The sequence below is a fragment of the Rhinolophus sinicus genome, chromosome 4 (assembly GCF_057876585.1).
Source record: "Rhinolophus sinicus isolate RSI-liver-muscle chromosome 4, RSI-T2T, whole genome shotgun sequence".
Lineage (NCBI taxonomy): Eukaryota > Metazoa > Chordata > Mammalia > Chiroptera > Rhinolophidae > Rhinolophus > Rhinolophus sinicus.
This window is the reverse complement of record NC_142504.1, coordinates 24,925,271-24,947,125: the sequence shown is the minus strand read 5'-3', so window position 1 is coordinate 24,947,125 and position 21,855 is coordinate 24,925,271. Positions and strand designations below refer to the sequence as shown.

General features: G+C 33.4%; 1 long non-coding RNA gene across 2 annotated transcripts in view; it reads left to right on the top strand.

Annotated features, from left to right (window-relative positions):
* Positions 1 to 18,154, top strand: part of LOC148758340 (uncharacterized) — a 238,736-nt gene extending 220,582 nt beyond the window's left edge. For both annotated transcript variants that reach the window (XR_016021066.1, XR_016021065.1), the window contains one exon: positions 15,790 to 18,154. This is a non-coding gene — a long non-coding RNA (uncharacterized LOC148758340). The remainder of the gene's footprint in view (positions 1 to 15,789) is intronic.
* Positions 18,155 to 21,855: the final 3,701 nt, after the last annotated feature.

Here is a 21,855-nt window from a genome sequence, read left to right as displayed (position 1 = left end):
TTTGTTTCAGAACTAACTGCACTATACTTAGTTAAGTGATTCTTTTTGAAAGAGCCCCTCAGGGCAAATACATGGCATTATTTAACCCTGCCCCAAATTCTCAAATTCCCAGAACAGTGGACTCTCAATAGATATGTGGTGAACTGAAGTTAGCATACATAAGTAAAGCTAGACTCTGAGTTTTGGCCACATAGTAATGGGTCAGTTTTATATATACATATCAGTACCATCAAAATTTTATCCTTCACAAAGCATGTTCAGTATGCCAGAATTTGAAATTGTTCCGTTGATCAGACAATGTGTTTACTTTTTATAATCTGAAAATTAGAACCCTATTCCTAGAACAACTATAAGTTTTAGAAATGTATCTAAATCGTTGTCTTTTATCTAGAATATTTCATTTCTTGTCTCTCTCTCTCTCCCTTCTCTGAGGCAACAGATAATGCAGCCATTGAAGACCAAAAATGTGTTCTCAGCAAATTTGCAGTGATTCTTACTGTGGTCACACCTGTACTTTCCAGGAAAAGTGGTGCCCTGCTGAATCAGTCAACGTTCACTGTATTCTCAGCTTTTACTGACTTAATTGTCAAGGTGTTCTAGGGAAGTTTAGGGTAGGATTGCCAACATTTTTTTTTCTTCTGCTTTTCAAGGACACAATTTTAAGAGCAACAATGAGCCTCTGTCTCAATATCATTGTTATTCACAGGGATATGAAGTTATAATTTCAGATACTTGGCAAGTCTAAATAACATTTTAGAAATGCAGGATTATAATTACCAATGATTCTCTCTCTTGCCTTAGGCAGATAATACATTTATTGAGAACTTCATGACATTTTCTAGCCAACTAGAGAGCTAACTCTTCTTTCCTCTGTCATCAAATAATGTAGCAATATTTTTTTGTAGAAAATGAAGCACACACTACGTGAAAACATATTTATATTACTTTGATTAGTTATAGTACAATGCCATGTTAATATTTCCACAGGTATGCAAAAATTCTAACTGGATCCAATATATAACTTCAGAAATCCCTGCTGATTAGCCGTTCTTTTTATAAAACTTTTTTTTTTTTTTTTTTTACACTATCTAAGCTAGGAATTACTCTGGACACTGAGGACATGTCAGTGAATAAGTTCTTACGTTCCCAGAACTTGCATTCTGGTGTGGAAGACAGAGTACATGCAAGTGTCTACATTTTCAAAAAATCATGCTTGAGACAATGACAAGTGCTATGAAGGGAACACTGTTTAAGCACATTAAGAATACGTTGGATAAAGGGTGGTCAAGAAGCACCCTTTAAGCAGATGACATTTGAGTCCAGATATGAATGAATAATGAATAGCAGTCAATAATTAGGATATTTGGGAAAAATAATTCCAGGCAGAGAAAAACAGAAAGTGGAAAAACCCTGAGGAAAGAATGGTTTTGATCTGTCAAAGGAACAGCAAGGAGGCCAGTGTAGCCACGGAGTGGGTGTGAAGAGGCAGAATCAAAATGACCTCACAGGGAGGGACAGAGATCACGTAGGAGGTGATAAGTCATGGAAAGAAGTTTGGAATTTACTTAAGTAAAATAAAACACTGCTGGAAAATTTTAAGTGAGGCAGTTTTGTGACGTGCTTTGTGCTTTAAGAGGTAAGTTTAGCTGATCTAGAGAAAATGGCCTTTAACAAAACAAGAGCTGAAAGAGGGAGCTCAGTGAGGAGTCTAGTCCAACAGCTGAACAGTGATGAGGGGCCTCAGAATAGGGCAACAGTGACGTAGGTGTAAGACGTGATGATTCCAATTATACGTTAAAGATAGAGACCAGGACTTCCTGATGGATTGGGTTTAGGGAGTATTGAAAATGAGGAGTGAAAGTGTACACGGAAGGCTTTTGGCCTGAGAAATTGGATCAATCATATTGTTGGGAGAGCTTAAAAGAGGAAAAGTTTTCAGAATGGGAAAGGGCAGTTTCAAGAGTTCTGCTTTAGACATGTTCAGTGTTCATAACCATTGCATTGAACACAAAGGTTCACAAGATGTCATCAAAAAGAAACCATTTTTCCAAACACCTCCAATAGGTAACTGCTTGTTCAAAACACTCCGAGGGTTTCCTTTTACCCTTTATATAGATGAAAACTATTGTGAGGTTTTTAAGAATTTGCTAGTCATTCTGAGACTTAAAAACAAATCCTCTGATTACTTCACACACACACACACACACACACACGATGATAATCAAAACCCTAAATTTCCACCAAACTTGTAATTTGTTGCTTCCCCAAATCAGACCAGCAATGAGGGAATGAATGCGTGGTTACCTTCTCTCTTCTATCATTCCCTCCTCTCCACCCTGGACTGTGGCTTCTGACATGTTCACGATCATTGAGAAGCTGTTATAGCACCTATCAACTCTCTTAAATATAATCTTCTGGAGGACCAAACAACAACCAGCAAACAACCTGGCCTCTTTCACTTCACCCCTTTTAAATGCTTTATGAGAGGGAGTTATTATGGGATGTAAAACTAATTTGGGGACACTTCTTTTGTCATTATCAAATGGCTATCTAGCACTTTTCCTTTGTAATGGAAGAGTAGTTGGTATCTGTTCTTGGGTGTTCAATAAAACTGTAACTGGAAGAGTCCTACTCTACCATCCTGTTACAACTAGCTTAATATATGAACAGACAGAAGAGAGAGGTAAAGATGAATTTTTCTCATCATAACTGTTCTTCAGTTTGTCTTGATCGTCGGCCTTTCTCAATGCCCATTGGACTTTCTTCATCAATCCTCACAACGCAAGCAGTTGGAAAACACCAGATTAAGTGTCAAGAGGTATGGGATCTACTCTGGTTTCATCACTTCCAGTACTGCAACTGTGGACAGATTGTTTGACATTTCTGATCTGATTTACTTCTTGGTACTCTGGGCCAATAAGCCCTGCTTTCCTCAAAATGTTGTTCAGATCAAACAAGACTAAGTATGTAAAAACACTTTATAACGTAATTATTACTCAAATATTAGCATACTAAGTTGTTTGAGTCCTTTCACTGATGCAGTAACTCAGTATAAAGAGTAGTTTTATTCTTCTCTTTACCTATAAGGATGATTGTGTTTCATATTTTTTTGCCTAGACTCATGGCTGGCAATTAATTCTTTATGCAGTTCTCAAATCATGACTTTGATCTCACTTTCTTATTATAAGATCATTGTAATGCCATACATAGTAATTAAAGCATTTTAAATAAGATGTTTCAGCAGAAAATTATTGTTTATAGTATGTTACCATATTGAATTGTTTGATCTACCACAAATGAGGAAGGTATTTTGTTCCCCCAAAGGGGCATGGTGAATGTTCAGTTGGTTGTCACTATATTAAAATATTCAAATTCCATGATTTGGTTACCTAATAATGTTCAATTTGATAGACATCTTAGAGAACGAATAACTGCAAATTAAAACATGCAATTGAACATAACTTAAGAGGTCTAGTTGTGCAGTTTCCTACTAGAAATTTTGATGATCATGTTTACTTTAAGTTAATATGCTCTGTTTTACCCCAAGGCCTCCTTAAGAAGTCTGTGAACCATGATTTAAAACCACTGGCCTAGAGAGTTTTCAATTGTCTCTTCCTCTATTCTAAAATTTTTGTTTGTTTATATTTGGCCTTCTTTCTTTCTTTTCTTCTTTGTAGTCTTTTTACAGACCAGCTAGAGATAGTTTGACATTTCACTTGACTGTCATGTTAGGCAAAGCAGAATTTCCACATGGCAGAAGAAGCTTACACAGTAGTTCTAAATATTCTGCTTGAATGCAAAATCCCTACATACCAACCCCTGAATTAATATTCAGATTTGTTTACAAACTTCATGAGCTATATTTTATAAAAATAGTATTCATGTTTTTCCATTTATACATAATTTTGTTTTCAAAGGAGGTGATAGCTGATATCTTGTAAGATATTACTTATGAGTATTTTTTTTTCTCTAACTCAAAGCCTCCATTCCACCATAATCTAAAGGGCTTACTTATTTGTCCATCCTGATCACTAAAGAGACTACATTTATTAACCAAAAGCTGTTTAATTTTGTGTTGTTAATTTTAATTTCACATTACTTTTGTATCTAGGTAAATCTTATTTCTACTTTTTAAAAGTATTTTCAAGTTTATAGAATAAGAGAAAACAAACAAAAAAAGATTAATATATGTTATCCTTAGTAGCAATGATTTAAATGGATGCCATAGTTATTTACCATTTTTGTTGTTTCCTTTTTATAGCACAGGTAGCTATCAATGACTACATTATTTTTCCAAAGAAGGTACAGAATAAAACTGTATATAAAGCATAAACATATATTTTCTTAAAATATCTAAAAGGTCGAACAATTAAGTTCGTGAACTCATCCTAGAAAAAGCGTTACGTACCTCATTGCTGGATATCACTATGGTCACCTTCGAAGTACTCCCCTTGGGAAGCTATGCACTGATACCAGTGCCTAGTCCACCCTTCAAAGCAATTTTGGAACTCTTTTTCTGGAATGGCCTTCAGAGCTGTCGTTGTATTATCCTTGATGTCCTGAATGTCATCAAAATGTCTTCCTTTCAATATATCCTTTATCTTCGGGTAAAGAAAGAAGTCATTGGGGGACAGATCAAGGGAGTAGGGAGGGTGTTCCAACAGTTATTTGTTTACTGGCTAAAAACTCCCTCACAGACAGTGCTGTGTGAGCTGGTGCATTGTCGTGATGCAAGAGCCATGGATTGTTGGCAAAAACTTTAGGCCGTTTTTGTCTAACTTTTTCATGCAGCATTTTCAGCACTTCCAAATAGTAAACTTGGTTAAGTGTTTGTCCAGTTGGTACAAATTCATAATGAATAATCCCTCTGATATCAAAAAAGATTAGCAACATCATTGTGACAAGTTCTCGAAATTAATTGTCAGAACTTGTATAGCTAAAGTACACATTAAAAAAAAAAAATATATATATATATATATATATATATTTTTTTTTTTAATTGGGGATGGGGTACAGGACTTTATTGGGGAACAGTATGTACTTCCAGGACTTTTTTCCAAGTCAAGTTGTTGTCCTTTCAATCTTAGTTGTGGAGAGTGTCATTCAGCTTCAAGTTGTCCTTTCAGTCTTAGTTTTAGAGAGCACAGCTCAGCTCCAGATCCAGTTGCCATTGCTAGTTGCAGGGGGCACAGCCCACCATCCCTTTTGGGAGTCAAACCGGCAACCTTGTGGTTGAGAACACACTGGCCCATGTGAGAATCGAACCGGCAGCCTTCAGAGTTAGGAGCATGGAGCTCCAACCGCCTGAGCTACCACACCAGGCTGGCCCTAAAGTACACACTTTAATTGCTATTTCTATGTAATCTGTTTGGTATCTGATAGACTAAATTACTGTTCTTTTAGAAATCTACATTTTTACATCATTTTTCACTTTATCCCTCTATCAACTTCAGAATTAGCTTTTGAATTTCTATTAAAATCCTCTATACTTGTTTTAAATTTTACATCTTCTGTGTTTCCTATTAGGTTCACATTTAGATATTACATATTTTTATTGCTATTACAAATAACATAGTTTTCCCATGATATTTTCTGGCTGGATATCACTGATATATTAAAAAGTTATTGGTTTCTAAGATTTTATTTTTTTTGTAGCCAAGTTATAGAATCATCTAAATAGCTAAACATTTTTTAGAGTTGATTGCCCCAGGAGACAACTGAATTGTCTGTCAGTGATAATTTTTGTGCCCATTCCAGTATTTCTCATGTTTTATTAGCCTTGGCAAGGAATTCTTGTATGATGTGAAATAGTAAAAGTAACAGCATTCTTAATTATGACTTATATTTAACAGGAATGGTTTTAATATTTAATCATTTAGTGTGATATCTAATCTGTGTGCTAATAGATATTCTTTATCCAGGTAAGGATTTTCTATTTGTAGTTCCCTAAGGCCTTATATTTCATTTTATCAATAATGTTGAATTAATAATTCTTTTAACTATTAAAATCATGTTGTTTTTCTCCTTATGTCTTTTTAATTTAATTAATTATACGATCATGTATCCTGGTTTTGTGCTATAATTAAATTACATGAATGGCACCGGTGTTATTCTAATAATGCAAGCCATATTACTATTATTTGTATTTTTGTACTGATTTCCATTTGGTAATATTTTATTTAGGATTTTGCTTTTATATTTAGATGCAAGATTAGATGGAAACTAATGTATGTATAGCATATTTTTAAATGAGTGTTATGCTAAGCGGATAAACATAGAAGTATGTCATATTTTTCTATGTTAGATATTTATACATCATTTTTTAATTCTTTGAAATGTTACTACAAATAATCTGTGAGCTTGTTTCTTTTTCTTTAGTATTATTTTTTTTTTTTTTTACTTATTTGATTGATCCATTGACATATTTATTATATTGTGGTTGTTATTTTTCTTTTCCTAAAACAATTTAAATAATCAGTTTTTTGGAACAGAAATATCTATATCATTTAGATTCTTAAATATATGCATATAAAATTATATATCAAATTTTCTGACTATAATTTGAACATCTTTTTTATCTATAGTTATGTCTTGTTACTTACTTATCTCTGTTCTGTAGTTCTTGTCTAAATTGTAAGAGATATATCATTGTAGTCATCTTGTCAATGTATTTATTTTATAACCTTTTTTTGGATGTATTTTATTATTTTTCATCTTCTACTGTATTCTTACATTATTTACATTATATATTATTCCTTGATACAAAATATATTTTGAAATATAAGCTTTACTCTGAGTACAGATTTGTTTACTTCTCATTATTTTCAAATAGAGTATACTGTTATAATTTTCTAAATTACTTATGATTTCAACTTTAATATTGTCCTAAATATGCATCTTATAAATATCTTTCAGGTTTTTCAAGTAGACAATTTTGATTATTTTGCTTTTACAATATTTAAAAATAACTTATATTAAATTGAACTTGATCAGATAATACTATTTTTTAATTTTTTAAATCTATTGGATTTTTTTTTCTTTCATAAGGCCCGGTTAGCTTCAGTGACTATTTCATTTATATCTCATAAATTGTATACTTAGTATGTTAGCAAAAAATTATTTTTTCATTATCCCTATTTCTCATTTTCTCTGTGCTCTCTCTCTCTCCCCCCTCTATTTCTCTCCCTAAATACACGTAACTAAACACACACACTTGTCTAACATATAAACCAGCAGACACTCCACAGTATATAAATCAAGCTTAACAGTTGTGATATTCAAATTATAAATATCCTTCTTATGAGGGGCCCATTTTATCTGTCCATTCCTGAAAGAAGTGTGACAAAAGTATCTCACTGAGTTTTTGTAATTTTTCTTCATTAATTTAGATCAGATTTTGATTTACATATTTCACAATGTTATGTGCATTAAAGTGTCTTATCCTTATATATTCTTAGTGAACACCTTCTTTTATCAAAATAAATAAAGCACACATGAAATATTTATTGTATTTTTGATTTCTTGAAAGCAATATTTTTTCCTTGTCTAAGGCCCTAGACAGTTACTGTTTTTCTTGGTCAGTGAGAAGTAGTGGTTCTAATCTCCGTGGTAGAAAACGCGGCTCCTTGAGTCTCCTGCAGGGACAGCTCCAGAGTCTCCTTGTTCTTTATACTCTTCTCCCTCATAAAGCTAGAGAACACATCTCCTGCATATTTTCAGCTCCTAGCTCTTAGCAAGATTATCTAGGTCTAAAATTCCCAGAGGCTTACAAAGTATCAGCTCAAGCTTGCCATTTGGCTTTCATTATTCTCTTCAATTCTTTCATCTGAGATTTGCTAGTTTTTATAAACTCACATAGCAATTTTCAAATAACTATATAATATTCTATGGTGGGGGGAGACGCCCATGTGAGTTAGCTCAGTCCACTGTAATGACAAAAGTTTAAAATTTATTTTTTTAAAAGAGCATCCAGTAACATCTTTAGAAATGTATAATAATAACCTTGGACTACTTACTACAAGAGCTCATGAGCTTAAAGATTAACTACTTTCTGAATGAAAAGTAGTTATTTTATTCATGAGAGTTATTACTTTGTATCTTATTGCTTTTATAATTTTTCTGTGTTAATTATAAATTAACTTGCATTGAATCAAAAAACACTGCAAACCTTTTCTCAGTTTAATCTGGGAAACATAGACACATATGATTTATATTTCTATGACAAATTTGGCCCCAATTTTATTGCATTACAAAATTCCATTTTAAAAAGTAAAGATAGATATAGATAGATAGATAGATATTGCAAATAGTAAAAGTGATATTCTATTTCCAGAAGATTTGAAACATATATAAAAGCTAAATGAACAAACTAAACTAGGCTATGGTTCTCTTGTTTAGAAACAAAAATGTCTATATCTCATTTTCAGGGTGGGTGTTGGAACCTAATGAATCTAACTTACAGCTGTGGAATATTGAAAGCTTACCATTCACAATCATGCTAACAAATTTTAGGATATACCTCTGGCTGTAGCACCTTATCATTAGCTTCGTCTAAGAGAAAGAGCAGAATGCGTTTAGGAGAAATGACTCCTCTGGTGGAGATTTGACTACATAAAGCATTTGCTTTGGTTAGAATGATTTATGAGTGAAATTGAGACTACTTTGATGCTGCTTAAAAGGCAGAAATAAGCACATTCAACTTAAATAACTGATGGTTCTGTTCACTAAAAAAAAATCCTAGAATATTCATATCGTCTATTTCTCATGTGTATATGTAAAACTGAGTTATGCTTTATATCCAACATTTTAATGGAAACCTTTTTCTCCATAAAATTGTCTGGTTCTCTACATCAAATTAATTTCTGCTTCTATGGACTCATTGAGCAACTTACTTATTACTCTGTTACTGTATACTCTACAGATTTATGTATGTCTGCCTTCACCTCTAGACATCCTTGAAAACAATGACTACACTTTCTCGTGTTCCCTGTTTTGTAGTATCTTTCAATTGTAGGAACATAATAAGCGCTCTTAACTGAATTAAAATGCAATCTAATGTGGTTGCATATTGTAACCTCTGATTATTGACTTTTTTATTTTTATAATTTACTGAGCTATTAGACGGCTACATAAAATAAAAAAATATAGAAAGCAATAGTGGTTATAATATAATAGTTGTTGTTTATAATATAAGCACTAACAGCATGCTTAATATATGGAATTGCCTCACTTCTGAAGATAAACTTTTGAGTTATATTCCTGACATCAAATGATCCTGTGAGCAAATATCAATTCTTGAATTCAAATGCTGTACTGAACTAGCAGTAACTTAGGGAACGACACCAGAAGTGAAAGCAAAAGACTTAAGTCAGTTTTTATTAATATTTTAAATTAAATATAAAATACTTCAAAAAGAGTAAGAAGTTCTAGGGGAATTTTGTTCTTCCTTTCCATGTGATCCACCTGAAAATGCCATCATACTCTTTGGTGGATTGCAAAAACACATCAAGCCTTTTTTCTAAGGCTTTGTGTAATCCCTAGAATTGACGTAGAAGTCAGTGAATTATATTTGGTATTTACCTTCTTGGAAATATATATATGTCAAAGCAAGAGACAACACAACGCTTTTGACAGAAATAATATATTTTAAATAATAAACATACATAGATAATCTATGGATTCTCTCAGGAATCCATGTTGCTATAGAGGGAATACATCACATTTTTATCAGAATCATAATGCAAAAAATCTATTTTTTAATAAACCAAAGAAAGGATACTGAAGTGGTCTTTTCTTCATGGATAAAATATTATTAATTAAACACACACATACACTCGCAAACACATAGCTTCTTTATTCAAATGTAGGTCAGTTTTTGCCATTGCAGTTCTAATAGGTAGAGTGACTCTCAGAATCAGGGTGAATAAAAGGGCAATTCACTAGTAATGTCTGCCCAGTGGGAAAATATGTTAATGCAGCTTTCTATATGTTATTATTACTTGGTACATCTTGTTCATCTTTCACTTTGAACATGACATATGTTTGAGGTTTTTCTTTTATAAATAGCAAATAGCTAGATTTATAGGAATCTAATAAATAGCTAGATTTATAGGAATCTAATATGAAAATGCAGTCTACTTAAAAGTATTCATTTTTGAAGTTCTTCAAAAATTCCAAACAGCATATTTTATCACTAATTCTTTAATTTATATTTCTAAAATACATTTTCTTACATAGCAAGAAAATCCCAAAACAAAACAAAAGCCCATTATGTACCTGTGATGGTTAATTTTTTGTCAACTTAGATAGGCTGTCCTGACAAGTTGTTTAGTCAAACACTAGTCTAGATTCTGTAAAGTCATTTTTTAACCATGATTAGTATTTACAATTAGTTGACTTTAACAAACCATTCTCCTTAAACTGGATGGGCCTCACCTAATCAGTTAGAAGCCTTAAGAGCAAAGGCTGAGGTTTTCTGAATAAGAAAGTATTGTGCCTCAAGACTGTAACAGAAATCTTACCTGATTTCCAGCCTGCTGGCTTGCCCTGCAGATTTTAGGCTCAAGACTACAGCATCAACTCTTACCCAATTTCCAGCATGCCAACTTTCCCTATGGCCTAGATGTTAGAAATAACATTAAAAATAATAACATTTAAGTTAAACAGTTTTGGCAGAAATGTATCATATCGAATGTCTAAAACTTTGAATTACATATTAGGAGCTGTATAATGTTTGTATACTCCAACATTAGACATCCACTGGTCAGGGTAGTAGCATCTAATGTCTTTATTAAAAATTGCAATCCTCCTCTTGCAATCACAAAATAATCTGTGTGATGTTATTGTGCTATTTTGGCACTATGGGATGTCTATTCCCTTTCATACTTCTATCACTTTTAGCCTATTCATTAGCTTGACTTTCTTCTGTAAACAAAAACTTACTCTCATTAGCTAAAGCTATTTAATTATCCTGAAATATAATTATTTAGCAAATTTATACAAATTATAATCCAAGGGATATTTAGAGTCATCTCTGTCATATTTTTATTTTTACTTCACTGATTTCTATGACTCTTTTTTTCTATTTTATGACCCTTAAGTTAATTGTTTTCATTTGAACCATTTCATACACATACAACTTTTAGGATTTATATACCCTATTTCTATTTTTTTAATAATTGGTTAACCTTGAATTTTATCACTGTACTTAGCTCAAGAATGTCTAAGGTTATTGTTATACACACTCTTCAAAGAGTTCAAGTGACTTAGAAAACTTTAATATCATCTCCCTGACTACCAATTTACATGCTTTGTATGTCTAATATTTTTATGTCTTCTGTTGTTGTAAAACAACATATCAGAAAACATTAGTATTATTTTATGCAGTTATTGTGTGTTTAAATTTACAAACTTATTTATGTCTTTACTTACCATTTCATCTTGAATCTCAGGTCTTTTTTCTACAATCATTTTAGAAATTCCTTAAGTCTATTGTTCTTGGTAAGCTCTTAGCATTGTGTTTTCCTGAAAATTTATTTATTTTATCCTCTTTTTCGAAAATTAGTTTTGTTAGATACACAATTTTATGTTGACAATGATTTTCTCATACTGAAACTCATTCCATTATTACACTGGCTACTAGCTGCACTTTAAAATTCTGTTCTTTGTTTAAACACAGTTCCTTTGAAATTGATTGGTGTTTTATCTCTAAACTTGCTAACGTCTTCTCTTTATATTGACACACTACAATTTTACTAAATTTTATCTAATGTGGACTTTTCTATTCTACCTTTACTTCAATATCTATGGATTTTTACCTTTCACAAATTCTAGATAATTGTCTTTTATTTTATTTTCAAATTTGCCTCTCCTTTATTTTCTCTATTCTTTGACTTTGGTTGCTCAGATTAAATATATATTAGAACTTCATGTTTTCCGTGTATGTGTTTCTCTGTACTGTTTTCTGGTCATTGTGCTCTACCTTCCTGATAACTCATTCTCTCTTCAGCTGTGTCTAGTCTGCTAATTAATCCATTTCTTGACAGCTTCTCCCCCAAAGTAATATATTTCATTTCCAATATTTCCATGTGGTTATTTTTCCAGATTTGTCTTATACTTTTGATTATGTCATTTACTCCTGTTTATGATCCTTTTATTTTTCTTTAAGAATTACATATATAATTATTTTATATTCTGTATCTGACATTTCAAATATTTATTTTGGAGGAGCGAGGGTTAAATATTGTTTGGTTTTGCTTAGTCTCATTAATGTTGATTTTTTCTTGATCAGTGATTTTTATGTTTATTTCTTGGCTTTTTTTGTTTGTCAGTAGTATTCCTAAAATCCCACCTTGGAGGTACTTCCTCACAGAGCACATTTACATTTCCTTCTGCCAGGGCCCATGAAGTATGACTAAAGTAAACTTTCCTTGGATCCTTTCAGATTCACAGCTAATTCTTAGGATTTCTAATTTAGCCCTGCTCTGCCTTCCTCACAGTAATGAGGCTGCAGATTGATACTGCACAGGCCCTCAGGAGAAATTGACATTCATAGAAGCTTATGTTCTCACTGCTCTATTTTCAGCTCATGACTTTCTCTGTCTCTTATTTTACATGCGGAGAGAGGAGAGGCTCTTTTAAATTACTCTTGCCATGTATAAGCAACCCAGCAACACAATGCAAACTAAATTATATGAGGACACTATTGATTTTAGTATGGAATGATTTGTTATATATCAATAATATTTGTTATAATAGTTTGCCAGTGGTCAAAACTAAATTAACATTTTGTTTAAAACAAAACAAAAACCTTTTGGTATAAATTACTTGTTTCCCCTAATATCTGAATTTGCTATAAATTATTTTATTAAAGTCTGCGTGTTTACTGATATTTTTTCAACTTTTTAACACTCTCTTTACTCCTATGAAATTATAAATGGGAAGAGTTATCCATGGACAGTTTAACAGAAAACTTTTTAAAATGCATAATAAAGGCAAGTGGGCTTTAAATCTGTATTGGCTCCTTAAAGGTTCACTCTTAATTATTTCTACTTTACTAGCAACTCTGTCTATGCCAAGAAGCACTGCTTTGCAGAAAGAAAAAAAAAGAAAGAAAAATTGCCATGGGTTATGGAACACAAAGTAATGAGCTCTTACTCATTGGAAGCTCCTAAGGACATAAACCATTCCTGTCTTTCATTGTTTCACCCTTGAAATTGAGATGTAGTCGAGACTTTTTACTTACAGAAAGCAATTGAGAGGTTGGTTTTTTTTTTTGGTTTTTTTTTTAGATCTTTAGTTACTTTAAGTTCTGCTAAGTGAGTAAATAATTAGTCCTTTGGCTATGTAAGAATCAGATGCCTGTGAAAGGAAGGAGCATATCCTCACTAGCCATGGAATTAATTATAAAGTATAAAAAGGGAAGCAGTGTCAGAGTTTGGGCTCTGTCATATTAATAGTCTGGAAATAAGTGTTAAGCAATACTGATTTCCTCTTAGTTAATTTTTGTACAATGGAATTTTTGAGGGCAAAATCCTCTGGTATTCACATTTATTTCATTGCTATTTGACATGACTGAAGTATCTGAAATCTTAAGTGTTCTTGTCAAAGGGAATCTTAAATCATGTACATTGGAGCAGATTTATTTAAAGGAAGGCATTTTCACCTCTTGCTGAAGAAATATTCCCAACTCAGTAACTGATGTTCAACAGATGACTAATGAAGGTCTTACAGTAGAAATTAGCCTCTACGCTATCTCCTGGATTCATTTGGCCCTCTGAGACTCTCTCAATCTGCCTTCTCCATTCAACTGGCTCCCTGGAGGAAGCTAAAAACAGGTGCTAGGGATCTTGTCATTAATTCAGATCAGCAATGTCAGTTAATTAAGTGGAAGTTCTTTAATGCAGCCTCTAAAGGCAAGGATGGCTGAGGGTCCAGAATGTTAAAATAAAATACAGGCTTCTTTCGATCTTTAAGTCAAATTTTTTCCTAATTATATTCCTTATATTGTCTAGTCTTAACTATTTTAAAAAAATGTCTAATTAATGGGAAAAATATAAGATACCTCCTTATCTACTTATATGTAAAATATCATGAAAACTCTTCCAACACAAATTCCACACATCATCCCTTCCACAGGATGTAAATAGATAAATCTTGGAAGGAAAAAGAAAATGTCATAAAGAAAAATAATATCAGAAATATTGGGCTTATTAAAGATTTGTTGTTGCAGAACTTTATCAATCTTAAAATATATCATATAATGTGTAATGTTGTAAATTACTGAAATTGATACATTATGTATTTCTTCACATATGTATGATAAAAACATATATATGCATTTATTTATGGCATTATTTATTTAAACACACATATATACTTAATTTTGGAGCATTTTCAGCAATAGAATATTGTGGGATTTAAGAATACTCTGGATTGTTCTTTTATAGAACAGTTATGCAACATTTTTGTCTAGTAACATATTTTAACTCTTTATCTCCTTCCTTTAAAAAAAAATTCCCCTGATTATTCTTTTGTGAATGCCACATTGAAGATTGGAGGAACTTCAATGTCTATATTTCCCTTGGTGCTAAGAGAAACTCTTTTTTGATATGTGGGCTTGTCAAGGCTGAACTGTCCACTTTATTTTCCAATCTATTTTTCAAGTGTTTATCTATTTGACATCAAAGCAAAAATAAATAAAAGGAGATTTTTCCTCTAGCATTTAACTGAATGCTATGAGATGCCTTTGAAGAGTAACCTGGGGGATGATGTGCAAAGTAGAAAGAGGCATCCCTTTTTCAAGACACTACACCATCTGTTGAAATACAGCAATAGTCTGGCATGTGACACTTTACTACCATTTTCTGGAAATTATCCTATGCAGTGAATCAAACAGTGTAAATGAGGCCCCAAGGATTGTACGGTGCATGACCTGTACCTCTCTACACAATGGCTTTGGAGCAAAATGAAAGCATTTGAGGGCATACACTGTTCTCCCAAAGGTCATGCTTAAGCCTATTGTCTCCTCAAATGGAGGAGTCTAAAGAAAAACAACAACAAAACAACCTAACTTATCAAATTGGTCATTTTTAGCTCTTACAGTTATTCATAACAACCAGTCCCTTCCTCCTTTGAGCTTCATATTACTACGCCATTAAGGGCACAAGCCTTTTTATCTGTTGATTGGTGCTATGTGATTTTCTTCACGAATATCCATTCCCTAAAGTTTAGTAAGAGGAGATTGAAATGTTATTATTTTGCTTGATGACCTCCTTTTGTTTTTGGCCTGAAGCTCATGCTAATTGACATTCCCATGGACAACTTACCCATGCAAAATTGTACTGTACAACAATTTTTAAAAAGATAGTCAGTTCAGGTCCTCAACCTATTTTTTAATTGAATTGTTTGCTTTTGTTGTTGTTGTTGAGACACTTCTACCAAGAAGACATACTAATGGCCCACAGATATATGAAAAAATGCTCAACGTCACTCGCTATTTGGAAAATACAAATCAAAACACAACAAGATACCACTTCACACGTGTTAGAATGGCTATTATCCACAAGATAAATAATAGCAAGTTTTAGAGAGGTTGTGGACAGAAAGAACCTTCATACATTACTGGTAGAATATAAACTGGTACAGCCACTATGGAAAACAGGATGGATGTTCCTCAAAAAATTAAGAACATTATTACCATACAACCCAGCAATCCCTCTTCTGTGTATGTACCCCCAAATCTGAAACCATTTATCTGTAAAGATATATGTACCTCTATGTTCATTGCAGCATTATTCACGGTGGCCAAGACATGGAAACAGCTGAGGTGTCCTTGGATAGATGATGATTGTATAACGAAGATGTGATACATACATACAATGGAAGATTACTCAACCATAAGAAAAGATGAAATACTGCCATTTGTGGCAACATGGATGGCCCTTGACACTACCATGCTAAGCGAAACAGGTCAAACAGAAAAAGTCAAGAAACATATGACTTCACTCATATGTGGCGTTCAAAACTGAAAGCAACAAACAAAAGGAAAACTAAAGATACAAAAATGTATAGGCACAGACAACAGTTTAGTGGTTGCCAGAAGGTAAGGAGGTGACGGGAGCGGTAGAAGAGTGTAAAGGGGGTCAAATATATGATGACAGAAGGAGAATTGCTTTTGAGTAGTGAACACACAATGCAATATATAGATGATGTGATATAGAATTGCATATTTGAAACCTATATATTTTACTAACTGATGTCATCCCAAAAAACTTAACAACTTTTTTCAAAAAGAATGTAAAACATTTTTAAAAGATAGTCAATTTTATTTCACAATGTTTCATTGTATCATAGTATAAAAATTATTTTTTAATTATTTGTATTTCATGCAGGTACAGCACTCAACGTGATCCGCTGGAATATATCTAATTAACACAGATTTAGAAAGTGTTCATTAGCAGTACCTTTAGACCATGGGCTGCTGACTTGGTCTAAATATGGATGCAAAATATTGCTTTCTCCTAGAATCATGTGGTTTAGCTACTTTTTGAGAAGTGGGAGGAAAAAATTCCCACTGTAATTTTTGTTGTGTGTTGTAACTTGAGCTGTGTAGACCTAAGATGTTACAATTTGCTCCTCTGAGTTGCATCATATCTGTACTTCCCTTTCCATTATATTATTTGCAGTATTTTTATCTAATTATTTGTTCCCATGGCTTTCTTTCCCCATTGGATCCTGAATTTTTAAAAGCAGGAACTCTTCTTTTTGTTAGTACCTACATAAAGAGTGGCATAAATGCATGTTGACTAGATTACCGATGGAATAGCGGTTCCAGGTGAGCGTTCATCTTTGAGAGCAGAGTTCTAGATATCTTTTAAGAACCCAGAGAAAACATCTGTACTGTCAACTGACCTTTCATGCTATACCTTTAAGTCCTTTTTAAGGTGTGTTAAGTTTCTCATCTATAAAATCTTTATACATTACCTTCATGAAACCTCCAATGTAAAATTAATAAAAGTTATTATTATAAATACTATGTATGACCAACAAGTACATTATAAACTAGTACATTTTGTTTTATTATGTTTGCTTCACAACAGCCATTGATGAGGTTCTTCTGAAAAATTCATACAGAGTACTATCTGCTGAGTAATTTGAAATAAATGTGGGGAAATACTTTGTGATTACATTAAGTAGAAGGATTTTGTGCAGTTTAAAATTATTTAGAAGTTAAAAAGTCAATATCTTGTACCCAGATGTCATGCTGTCATCTGATCTCTTCTCAAAGTATTGAAAATCAGGTTTTTGTGATGCACTACAAATCACTCTTTATTTAAAACAGACTTGATTAAAAATAACTAAGTCCTTCACCTTCTCCGTTCTTATCATTTGTATGGAATCTCTTTGATGATTTACATTGAAGACAGATATTGATTTCTGTCTTCCCCCTTTGCCCTTTAAATGCCGCTCTATTTTCAGACAACTCCTATAGGTATGAGGTCAGCACAGGATGGGACAAATAAACCAAAGTGACTTGTGTTTAAGAAAGCAAAAGAAGAGCATCTTCAAAGCACCCATAGTTTTATGTAACATAGTCATATATTTTGCTGTACAAATAATGACATGGAAAAATCCAGATTCATCCACAGTTTAGCTGTTTTCATATTTCTAAGAAGTCTACATAATTTAATATATTATGCTTTCTTTAGGCCCACCAAAATTTTTGTTTGTTCTTAAGTGTCATTTTGGGAAGAGTATTCCTAGGGCCAATTAAAATAGTCATGAGTTCATAGCATTCCAGAAAAAATAATACAGGATGTGGGGAGTCAGAGAAATTAGTCCTACAATTTCTTTAAAAAATTTTTAATATGACCATGTCACATTATGCTTGCTAAGATTTAATGTGTTGATTAAGTGGGCGCCAAAGCCATGGGCTCAGCATCCAGGTGTCATGATCAAGAAATTCAGTAGAATCAACAAACTACATAGCAGCTTTTTTTACTACTGAAAAGTATGCAGTCTCTTTGAAGGAAGGAATTGAAATAAGGAAATATAATTTTGAGGAGTACCTACATGAATATCATTACACTGCCTTAGGAAGAAGGAACACATTAGCTAAGTAACACCAAGTGGATTGACTAAGAAAAATCTGTAATAAAAGAAAAAAATAAATAAAAGTAAATAAATAAAAAAAACAGACCTCAGTCTTTTACAATAAACTCATAAACCTATCAGATTGCAAATGTAAGCTTTTCATTTTATTTCATCAAATTATACACGGATCAAGGTGTCTACTATGGTAGACAGAAGAATGGCCCCTGAAAAATATCCACGTTCTGATCTCTGGAATGTGAAACCGTGTTAGCAAAGGGGAATTAAGGTTATAGGAATGAACATCATCAATCAGCTGACCTTGAAACGAAGAAACCTGGATACCCAGGTGCGCTCAATGTAATCACAGGGTCTTTATAAATGTAAGGGGAGGCAGGAAAGAGGGAACCATCATGGAGAGGACTCAGCCTGATCTCGCTGGCTTTGGCGGTAGAGAAACAGAGTCATGAGCCGAGGAATACGGGCAGTCTCTACAAAGACGAAAAGGTAAGAAAACAGATTCTCCCCTACAGCCTGCAAAAGGGAAAGACACCCTGGAAACCTGGGTTTTTGCCCAGTGAAACCCATTTCAGCCTTCTAAGCTCCAAAACAGTAAGTACGATACTAATTTTGTCTTGTTCTAAAACGCTGTGTAGCAATTTGTTACAGCATCAGTTGGAAGCTCATATAGTGTCTAGCAGCAAAATCGCATCAGAACAGACCTAAAGTAAGCCAGTCAAGGATGAATGCAATTTAATTATTCTCGATGAAATAATGCTATTCAATGAATCTCCTTTATCTTTTTTTTTCTTTAGTTTGCTTAGGTAAATAACTGAGAGGAGTAGGAGCAAAGGGGAAAGGGTGCCCTAAAGACTTCTTTACCTGCTCCAAATATCTGGATCATACAAATGACTAAGAAGTAAACTCAATCGTCCTTTATCTCCTATATAAAAACTCTCTAGAGTCAATACTTTTCCTCACGTACACCTTCACACCTTTAATTTCATTACTTGATGAATCACAGGTGGTCTAAGAGAGGCTTAAAAATGTTATTCATTAATGGTGATTATGATTCTACTTTTGAAGGAAAAACAATTGTTTCATAGATGGATGATTTGTGAATATCACAGGAATGTTTTGGAAGTAATGTAAAATCTTTCAATATTTAGGCAGAACCATTTTTCATATCTCCAGAAAAAAGTATCTAAGATACACGCATAGTGTCAAATTATAAAGCTACAAGGAGTTCAACTCATGGGTTTTCCCTGACCTCTACCGAAGTTTCCTAAACTAAAAAGAAAAAGAAAAAAAAATCATTTTCAGTGGTTTGAGGAATTATCTGCTGACTTAATTGGAAAAGGGAAAAACAGCAGAGACATGCTCCCTCTTGAGGGCCTGTTATCTGGTCTGTTTTGTTAATGTGTCCTTTGTTGCTTACCCCATCTACAAGTTCAGTGCCCCACTGGGAGTTTCCATATTCCCTTTCCCATCTTATTTGCTCTTATTAGCACTGAGTACTGTCAAACATGGTAGCTGTTTCTTATTTTGTTGATTGTTTTTTGCCCATCCGACATGTTCACTAGGCGCTCTGCTCAACCAAGGTCAGTGACGTTGTGTTCAAAATCAGAAGACTCAGCAGACTTAGCACCATGCTTACTCAGACATAAACATATATAGGGTAGGCAAACCACTATGTACATTAATAGCATAGAAATTCTTGATTCTCAGACTTGGTTTCCAAATGCCTTGTTATTCCCCTTGTATTTCCCTGAGCTGAGGTGGTCCACACCCATTCAGTATAATTTCTCATTACCTCTCACACCTGAAGTGGGGAATAGCAAGGCACTTGGAAACCAAGTCTGAGAATTGAGATTTTCTATGCTATTAATGTACATAGTGGTTTGCCTACCCCATATGTTTATGTCTGAGTAAGCATGGTGCTAAATCTGCTGTGTGAGGCGTCTGAGAAATGATACTGAATGGGTGTGGACCACCTCAGCTCAGGGAAAACATGGCTCAGAGCCCCTTTCAGTTGTTTATACCTTGCTAATCATGTCCCTCCAGGGGTATGTGATTAGTTTGCTTTCTGTGGGGAAGCTGTATTCATCAATTAGAGAGTACAGGTGTGTACCTCTGAGATATTGAAGGTTTGATTCCAGACCACTACAATAAAGTGAGCCGTAATATTTCTGCTGGTGGAGGGTCTTGCCTTCAATTTATAAAAAAGCGCTACAACATCTGTGAAGCACAATAAAGCAAGACACAATAAAATGAGGCATGCTTGTATTAAATAAACCTGATTTTTAGAGTGACGTACAAACTGGGTGTTAGTACATAGCATTTAACTTGGATCCTGTATACTTCTAGAGATTTCTTAAGTTAACGTTACAAGGGAGGTTAGACGAAATGCCATATTCTAAGGATAGAAGAAAGACCACAGAACCATCTTTCAATATGTATGCTGTCTCACATGACTCGGAGATTAATAACCTAAACTCTATGCTATTAGGCATTGGCGGTTTAGAATCAACAGAAATATATCAAAGATATTTGAGACAAATATTTAATATTCAAGCCTATTTTAATGAGAGAACATACAGACTTATCAGTGGCTCATTAAGCCTTTCATAGGAATTCATCCCAATTTACCTAATAAAGGAGAATCATTTCTAGATACATATATTTGCATTAGTTCCATGTTGCAGGTTTTAAGTGTTTACCCCAATGTTTTCTTTCTGTCCATCTGGAATATTTGATAAACCATTGTTCACAGAAATTAAATCATCTTCAAGATTACAAATATTTTTAAAATCTCATATTTCATGTAGTTTACATTTCCAACTATTACTTTGTAATGGATTTTCCCTGCTTTGATAAATATTATTCTCAAGTATCATTTTGAAAAGAAAATTCTAAGTGTCCTTTACTCTTCTTCTTCCTGGGCATGCAAAGACTACATTTCCCAGTATCCACAGCAATCTCTTTGGTGCTGTGTGACTGAGTTTGGGGAATGTGAGGGGAAATGATATGTTGCATCAAGTCCAACACAATCCACAACATTGTACTTTGTCCACATGCTCTCTTTCCTGTGCATGTTATTGAAAATGAAGGATCTTGAGATGGCAGAGTGGCAAATGAGGTATCCTGGACACTGAATGGAGTAACACTGGAAAACTATGTAAGAATTTCACTAGTTTAAAGTTCCCAACATTATGGCATTTACATGTTTTGACAGCTATGTTAATTACTCTGACGAATAGGGAGAATAACAGCAAAGGAACTAGTTGATTTAGGGGTAATTAAAAACAACTGGAATAATATATCTACCCTGTTTCCCTGAAAATAAGATTTAGCCGGACCATCAGCTCTACTGCGTCTTTTGGAGCAAAAATTAATATAAGACCTGGTATTATATTATACCTGGTCTTATAGTAAAATAAGACCAAGTCTTATATTAATTTTTGCTCCAAAAGACGCACTAGAGTTGATGGTCCGGCTAGGTCTTATTTTTGGGGAAACACGGTATGATTCTAACTTGAGTCTCTATAGTTAAAAAAATCATAATTTTCTCTAATAAACGGTATTGTTTCCTACAACAAATATGCATACACACAACTAAAAGGGACATTAATTATTACTCTTAATTGTGAGTTCAGTGTATCAAGGATAAGTATATTTCTCCTCAGGAGTATTATGTTTATATATTGAAATAACTTTTTTCTCTTGAAATATTAATAACCTGACAATATATGAATAATAGGATGT